We start from the raw sequence: 8682 nt of genomic DNA on the forward strand, positions 1-8682 counted from the left end.
GAGCACCGACCTGGTTCTCCCTATCTTGCTCGACTTTTGTTTTCTCAGTATGAAATGTTTCCTCCTCCTCCTCCTCCCCATAATCGGGGTCATACTACATGTTTTAAATCATCATTTTCCACTTCATAATGTTTTGGGTTCCTTATATCTTAATTGTGACCTCCCTGATTATCACATTCAAGGTTTGCCCCAAATCTTATTTTTCGTGGGGGCATAATGCTTGGAAATTTTTTGGGAATCTCTTTATATTTGTCTTACTTACTTTGCTTAATCCTTTCCCTCGTTCAGTCCTTACATAATCGTAAATTATGAATTCTCAAGTTCTATAAACTCCATGACACTCTTAAGTGCTAATAGTGCAACTAACAATATGAACTTATCATAAACAAACTGATCTGAACTGAAAGGAACGCATATATACATAACCATTTGTTCGAGGGTACAACAACTGAACACATGAAAGAGAATTACATCATTTGGCCTAATCGCTTCCATCCCAAAAGTAATACCACAGATAATCATCTAGTCATTAAAAACTAATCATTCATAACTTAGGCTAATCCTCCAAAAGTGGTGCTGCATATAATCCTTGTCTGATTGCCCAGACCCTGCACACTATTATGGATCAAGAAATGCGGGCACGCACGACATCCCTAACCTGCTCCATTAAGGCAGTGATGAGGTCTAAGATAGTCGCAAGTAGAGCTGGATCAATCTGACCCTCAAGATGGCCTCTAGCTGTAATTCGGGTGGTAGCCTCAATCCTGTCCATGCTATATGCTAATCCCGCCGGAAGTACCCCGCCCTCAATCCTTGGTGCTGTGAGTCGATCCAATAGATCACTCCTAACATTACAGGCCTCAGACAGGCCACCCAGAGTCATCTGATAATCAGCGATAAGATAAGCCTGAGTGGAAGCATCTAGCAGTCCATGGGGTGCAGGTGGTGCAGACCCAGGAGATCCAAATGGATAACCAAGCACGGTATCAAGTGACAATGGTGCAGGAGATAAAGGTGGCATTTCCTCAGTAGATGCTGGGCTCTGTACAGGGGAGGGAACAGGAATTGGTGGAACCTCATAGATGTCTACAGGAACCTCTGGAAGAGGGTCTGATACTGGTATAACTGGTGCCATGGAAGGCCTCACTTCTTATGCCCTCACTATCCTCTGTGCCCTTGGTAACTCTTCATCCTCTAGTGCGACCCTTGCGGCCATTCTAGCTCTGGTAGTCGCCCTGACTACGGTCATCATTTCCTCAGCAGTCCTCTCTTTATTCTCGTCAGGACCCTCCACGAGATCCTCCTCAGCAACAATCCCTTCTGGGATAACATCCTCAACTGCAACATTACCAACATGAATCTCATCCGGTCCCTCGCTAGGGTACTCTATCGGATTCACAATTTGATCTCCAACATGTAATAAAACATCCTCATGTTGATGCTCCTGAACCTCATGGTTCTGTGCCCCGCTGCCCTATATGATCACGAACTATGTTACTATCATGATATTTATAAAGGTTCCCATAAGGGTTTTAACTGTCAGTACTACATTAGGTAGTCCGACTATGAACTTGGCAAGAGTTCTTATTATCTTAGTGAACTTATTATCTTAACGTCACATCATCTCTGAGGTTTATAACGCTTGGCTCTGATACCATTTCTGTAACACCCCCAAATCCGGGGTCCGGGATTCGGGTTGTCACGAGTTCCATTTCCCTTATCAATACTTAATCTTAACAGTCAACCAACTACTGCGTACTGTGACCCCACAATACAAACACACACACCACAAGTTATAGTCTCAGAGATGAATACCAAAAATAACACAAGTCATTTTGTTCCACAATTATAAGACATTAAACCTCAAAAGGGTTTCTGAATGAATTACATATTCCTTGCCATTATTACAATTCATATAGATACATAAGTCTGGTGCATCAAAAGTTGAAAGCCTAGCCTATTGGTAATTCCTACCTCAGCTACGGCGGCATCAACCCTTCCAGAAAACTGCGGAACGTTTCCTAACCGCTTGCGAATTGGAAGCTTGGTCTTGTTCATCTTTTCTATCTGTTGTTGTGTGATGAAAGAAGAAAGCAAGGGTGAGCAACAAGCCCACCAAAATAATATGTATAATGACTAACAATATATATGAGCATTCTCGTAGCACTCATGAAAGTCTTGGTCAAGAAGAATTGAACCAAGTTTGACCTCTTAATGCGACCAAGTCGCAAAATATTTAGTATATATGTATACTTTTCAAAATCTTGGAAGTCCTCTTCCATGTATAATATACACAGAGTTCCAGTTTATAACTGTATAAAATGTCGATGCAAGGTGATCTCATATATCTAACCTTGTCTCAACATTTTTCTGAAAATCTTCGACATGCATAAGATAATCATTTACAAGATATAAGTTTAAAAGATGAAGTTACAAGATACTCCAATATACTTATATCTTTTCCGAATATTACTTGAACTACCACCGTTCAAGTTATAATTAGTTTCAAAAGTCCATCACATAGATGAGACTACAAGATAAGACCTGAATAAATTCAATCTTTGAAATATCATTCAAAATAGATGAAGTTACGAGATACTTCATTTGATGGAAACATCATTATAACTGTTTGACCCTGTCAATGCTTCGGCAATCACCCATCCGTAGCCTTTCGATCGAAAGGCTCCAGGTAGTGTTGCAGAAATATCCAAATTGGATGATGAACTCATTACGGGAGTTTGCCGTGCCAGGAAGACCACTTACGATGATCAGTCGCAGTAGTGCAACCCCACCATTTTCTACATGTAGAGGAGAACAGTCGGATTTACTTGTCAACCGAACCCTAGACTCCTAAGGAATGAACCGTCTTAGCGGAACTTCCAGGCCATTTGGGCCAATATAATAAGGTTGGGCCGGCGCCACTCGACCACTTACGCCACTCCTAGTTCAGATGAAATCCATGACTCTGAAACGTAAAGCTCGTCCCCCCTTTCCCCAAGTAGAAACTTGTTGATACGGCTCTAACAAGAAGTCGTATCTAGTTGGAAAGGAAAACTCACCGATATTTTCCAGGCGGTGCCTGTTAATGGATTAACTTGTTCCAAGAATTTTATTTCCCTAGTGTTGGGTAAGTAATCAAAAACTCTTTTATCAAAACAGCAATCTTATTGCGAATATAAAATATGCCACAGAGCCGGATCCCTCAGGTTTTGAGCGAGTATTTAAATCCCCTTCGAAAGGAGGATCTTAAATATAAAAATGAGTTTTGGGATCCGCTCTAACTTTTAAAATTCATTTTGAAGACTCGAAAATAATTTTAAGAATGTTTGGAGTAATGCTGATTTAATAAAATAAATCAGTCCCGATATATTAGAAAATATCTGAATATTATTATTTAAATAATATTCCTATAAAGGATAATCTTTATAAAAATAATTGAAGTAGAAGTTTTAAAACTCATACTTGAAATGAATAATAAATAACCAAAGATATACTTATACGAAAGTACGATCTTTATTTGAATAATCGAAAATAAGTTTGATTATCGAAACATTATTCTTTAATAAAATAAAGAATATTATTTAATAAATAAGCGGAGTCATAAATCCTCGAATGAATATTCAAAATAATATTCATTAAATAAAAAAAAGCGGAGTCATAAGTCCTTGAATGAATATTCAAAATAATATTCATTAAATAAAATAAAGTTATCGAATAAACCTTATTCGATTAATAGTTTTGAAAACTATTTATATATATATAAATATATAAATATATATATATATATATAATATACTCGGGAACATCATCTCCCGGTTTAGAAAATATTCACCTTTGGGTCCCTTATACCAAGGGTATACGCAACTACTGCATATCTCTAACATAGGTATTATGCCACTTATAAGCATTTGAATCAACAATTAGATATCAAGATTACGAAACAGGCATGCATATAAACCATATCAGCATGCTCCAATATATCGAAAGATTTGCTAATAACCATCATGCATCTATCACAAGATAATGTGTATACATATATACATCACAACAACAGTATAACGGGTAGAAAACTTGCCTGAGCGACTGGGGGTGATAAAAGGCCTGGGACGAGTCTGGTAACCTATAAATATCATATAAGTTGGAATTAAACCAAAGTCGCTTAAGAATCTACACTTTAACCAATTAAACCCTAACGTTCGCTTTTGCGCTTAACGATTCACTTAAGTCGCTCGAGTACCCTTGGCTCCACCGTTTTTAATAAATTAACCATTAAGAATTTTAAAGCGATTCTTTCGCGAGTACCCTACCAACTGCCTAACCCACTTTACATAATTGTTTCATACTCTAATTAGTCATTTAAGGGCCTTAACCAAGGTTTCAAAGTAAGGCGAGGGGTAATGGTTCGTTCGCGAAATGCCGTTACTTAAAACGGTCGTTTCTCCTAAACCGTACATCGGATTCAAGAGAACCACATATAAAAACGAAGCTCGTGACTGAACTATCTAATCATGACAATGGTCAAAACCTAACAGTGAGTTCACGGGTCCTGATTTTAAGAACAAAAGCAGTCTAAGGTAAATCAGGCATTACGACGGCTATGTTTACGCGATTACCAAATTTATACCACTCCAAATCAATCCACAATCAACCCACAATCATTACTACAACCAAACTCCATCCATACTTTACTACAACAGCCCCAACATCTCAAGATTTCCAATTTATACTACTCTCAATCATGAACTAAAAGCTATACCTAAGTTCATTAACCAATAATCAAGATTTACAACTTCAAACTCATTACAATTCCAACCACACTCTAAGTATACAAGAATCATGATTCTCATGAACCATACCAAACATAAAAACTCTAAATATACAAAAGTAGTGCTAGGGTATGAGATTATACCTTCCTTGGTGAGTACAAGTAACTAAGGAGCTTGGAATCACCCTTGAAAATCCTTACCAAAGCTATATCTAAACAAAAACACAAGATCAAAATTTTTAAGATCTTGAAAACACTATTCACCCTCTTCTTCCATGAATTATTGGAAGAGATTGTGAAGGAAATGGAAGCTTAGATTCATAGGATAGCTATATCTATGTACAAGGAACCTTGGATAATTACCTCACAATTTAACAATGCTTGGAACTTGAATTTAGATTTTCTTTTCTTTTGAAATGGAAAGGGGCCGAGAGCTTTGTTCTTGAGGAACAAATTGAGCTTCTTGATTTTTGTGTTATGCTAATTGTTGGTTGATTCCCTTTTGGCTTTGACAATTAATTAGAATATTTTTACCATGGTAACTTTTACTTGGCCTATAATCATCCAACAAAATACTTCTCTTTGTCATGCTTATGTCACCCTTCTTATGTCATCTTCTTACACTTTCTTCTTGTTGGTGTGATGACATCATCACCCACTAACCTCGTTGATTAACCCCTAATTACTTGGCTAATGACCGCTTATCTGTTACACGGTTCGCTTAACTTTCGTTCTCGTTTATTGTTTGAGGGATCATACCCGGGATCTCATTACTTAGGTTCCCTTAAAACTTTCTCAATATTTTATATTCCTTTTATGATCCTCTCTTATAATTCTTGAATTAAAATCCTTTTAATCATGTTACCTTATACTTAATTCTTTCTGTATCTGGTGGGTTTTCGGGAAAAATCAAAGCGTTCGAATTTGGATTCTGATGATCTTTACATACATTTATATATCATATAGAGTACTAATAAGATTTGAGAATACCAATAAAAGAACCCCTACATAGTGTGGCATGAAAAGTTTTCTTATTCAGCATAATCAGCAAAATCACTATTCATAAGGGTTACAAAAAAAGTTCAAAATTTTTGGGGTTATTACACAGATACTCTCCCTTTCTCTTACACACGTATTAGGACTCAAAACAATATCAAATTTATTATAACTAGTCATTGAGCCCGCTGCGCTTAGCATTTTCTTAATTATATTATATTTATTTTATTTAATTGCACTTACTTATTTTTTAAAGGTATTCCAAGTTTATGAATTTTTAATTGATTTGCCTTTGTTTAAGGAAATAGAATTTAAGAAAACATAATAAATCTAAAATTACATTGATGAGAGACGTAACCATTTGTTAAATAATGCTGTTTTTGGTGTAAATTTTTAAACCATATTTTAAAATGTTGACTTTTAATGAAAATGTTGTAGTGTGAACAGTTAACAGTGCATTAATGTTAAAATAAATTTTTTAACCTCCACCTACTACTTTGTCTGCCACGGAATGTTACTTTCTTCCATTATTGAAACCCATTTTCTTCCTTTATTCAAAGCTGTAACCGAAAATGGAAATTGGATCATCCAAAATTAGTTTTGTTTGTACTAACACGATTCAAAATTTTACGCATGGTAAACTGGTAAGCATTTCCAGAAATTTGATTACTTCTGTCATTTTTTTCATTTATCAATTGTTGATATATTTCCTGTGTTACCACTTTCTTGCAGTTGTTACCCACTTCTTTTGCTTCTGAAATTGGCAGTTTCATACCGAGGAATGTCTCCGTGCATGTGAACTCTGGTAGAAGTTGGAGTGCTACCATTGATGCTAAGGTTAAGTACATCGAAGGTTTGGAAGATTTGATGGATTTTTATCTTATAAAACCATATCATCCTGTGAGACTGCATTATGATGGTAGTAGTAATTTCTTAATTGAAATATATAACCCTTATGCAATTGAAATTAATTATCATGAGGATCGTGTTATTACTGCTAGTATTACTAATGGTTCTTTTGTGGCGAAAGAGGTGGAATCAGATATGCTTCGTTCTACATTTTGCCGTAATGCAATGGATAATAATGTTGGCCTGTATGAATTGGTGATCGAGGCTAAACATCTAGTCGGTGACGAATTCGTAGCGGTAACTATATTTTTTTAAATCTTATTTTGAGATTTTCATTTTACATTTTAATAAGGTTTAACTTCTTTAGGTGCTGCCAGAAAATGCATGCAGAAAAATTGATCTTCCAAAAACATGTTTCATGATATGAATTGGATTTGAAAAGTTTTTCTGGAGTATTGATATAAAATGGAAATCTGGCTATGTCCTTTTTGGTGATTATTGGCTCCGATTTGTGAAAGCGGCATTAATCAAAGTTGGGGATACTATAGTATTCTGGCAGACGAAAAATGATTGCAGCTATGGGGTTTGTGTATATCACAGAACAAGTATTTCCCCAGAACTTTATGTATCAGGTTAAAAACGTAACTATTAACATAAAAAAATGTAGTCCACAAATCCTAGTTTTTTTAAAACTTTTTTGTAAAACAATTAATATTTTTGAATTTTGGATCAGGTATTTCAGAATTGCCTTTGCACTTCAGATTCCTAAAGTTTGTAACTGAATCAGCCATTATGAATGGAGAACTTGTAAGTGTTTTATATTAAGCATCATAAAATTATATAAATTAACTTAAGTGTACTAAAGTAGTACATTTTTTCAATGATAGGAACTTCCACATGTGTTTGTGAAGATATTTGGGATAACTATTAGGAGTGTGGTTAATATACTAGTCGAGGGAACTACCGCATTATATTTCACATTTTCATTTTCTGATAGTAAAATTTTTTGTTTTAAAGAACAATTCAAGAAGTTGCAAGTGCAGAAGGATTACATTATTATGTTCAATTATGTGGGGAATTCCACTTTCTCAATATCTTTGTATGATACGTACCATACTAATTGCGGACAAAATATGAGGGGAATTTTCAGTTCTGAGTTGTTTGTGGGCAAAAATAGTGAAGTACAAAGCAACAATGAGCAAATTTCAATTCCAGAAAATAGGAATATGGTTATTGAAGGTAAAAATTTCCAAAAGAAGTAAAGTCTTTTTCAATATTAATTTTTTTCCTTTTTGTAAAGAAATCATAAAGTTTTATATTTGTTTATTAGTTAATAATTTATGTTAAACATATTTCTTGCAGGTTTAGTATTGAGAAGTGAAGACAGTAATGATTCAGAAGGTAGGTTGAATTCTTTACGCCGTACAATGAACTTGTTTTTTTAGGAATTAAACCAAACAACACTTTCAGTCTGTTAAGTGGAAATTATTAAGTTAAAGTGGAAAAACTTTTTGCACTGTTGTGTACTTTTCAATATAAGTACTTTGTTAAATTATAGAACGGTAATTCTTTTATTTTATTCTGCAAAATGTAAAGCAGAATATGGCTCGGCTACTCAAATTGAAGAGACTAATAAGGCTGTTGGAGATCCCCCGGGTACCTTTAAATGTTACCAGAAGTAAAAATATGTTATAGTTTTATTTAAATTTGTATTACACAAATATTCTTAGTTGACACAAAATTACTGAATGAATATCCAGAAGGAGTAGTAGTTCATAACGAAGAAATCTTAGAGTTTCACGTTGTTCTTAAGAAATCACATATTGATCAGCAATGTCATGGGGCGGTAATTTCTTACTCTTAATATGAAACTAAATAACTTAGAATTGTTTATTTTGTATGTGTTGAAATTTCCAAATGTCAAAGGATGTTTTTAATTTCAGTATTTAGGACGTAACTTGCGGAAGGTAGCGAGGAAGTGGAAAAAGAGGGTGAGAACCACGTTGTTATATGGAGATAGTCGTACTTCTGTCGAGGTGCTGAAAAGAGGAAAAAAATGCAGATTTGGAATT

General features: G+C 35.0%; 1 long non-coding RNA gene across 1 annotated transcript; it reads left to right on the top strand.

The window, feature by feature from the left end:
• The first annotated feature begins 7712 nt into the window (after positions 1-7712).
• LOC141711837 (uncharacterized) lies at positions 7713-8265 on the top strand. Its single transcript, XR_012571468.1, has 3 exons — positions 7713-7849; positions 7973-8011; positions 8210-8265. It is a non-coding gene; the product is annotated as an uncharacterized LOC141711837 (long non-coding RNA).
• Positions 8266-8682: the final 417 nt, after the last annotated feature.

This window comes from Apium graveolens, chromosome 3 (assembly GCF_009905375.1).
Source record: "Apium graveolens cultivar Ventura chromosome 3, ASM990537v1, whole genome shotgun sequence".
Classification (NCBI taxonomy): domain Eukaryota; kingdom Viridiplantae; phylum Streptophyta; class Magnoliopsida; order Apiales; family Apiaceae; genus Apium; species Apium graveolens.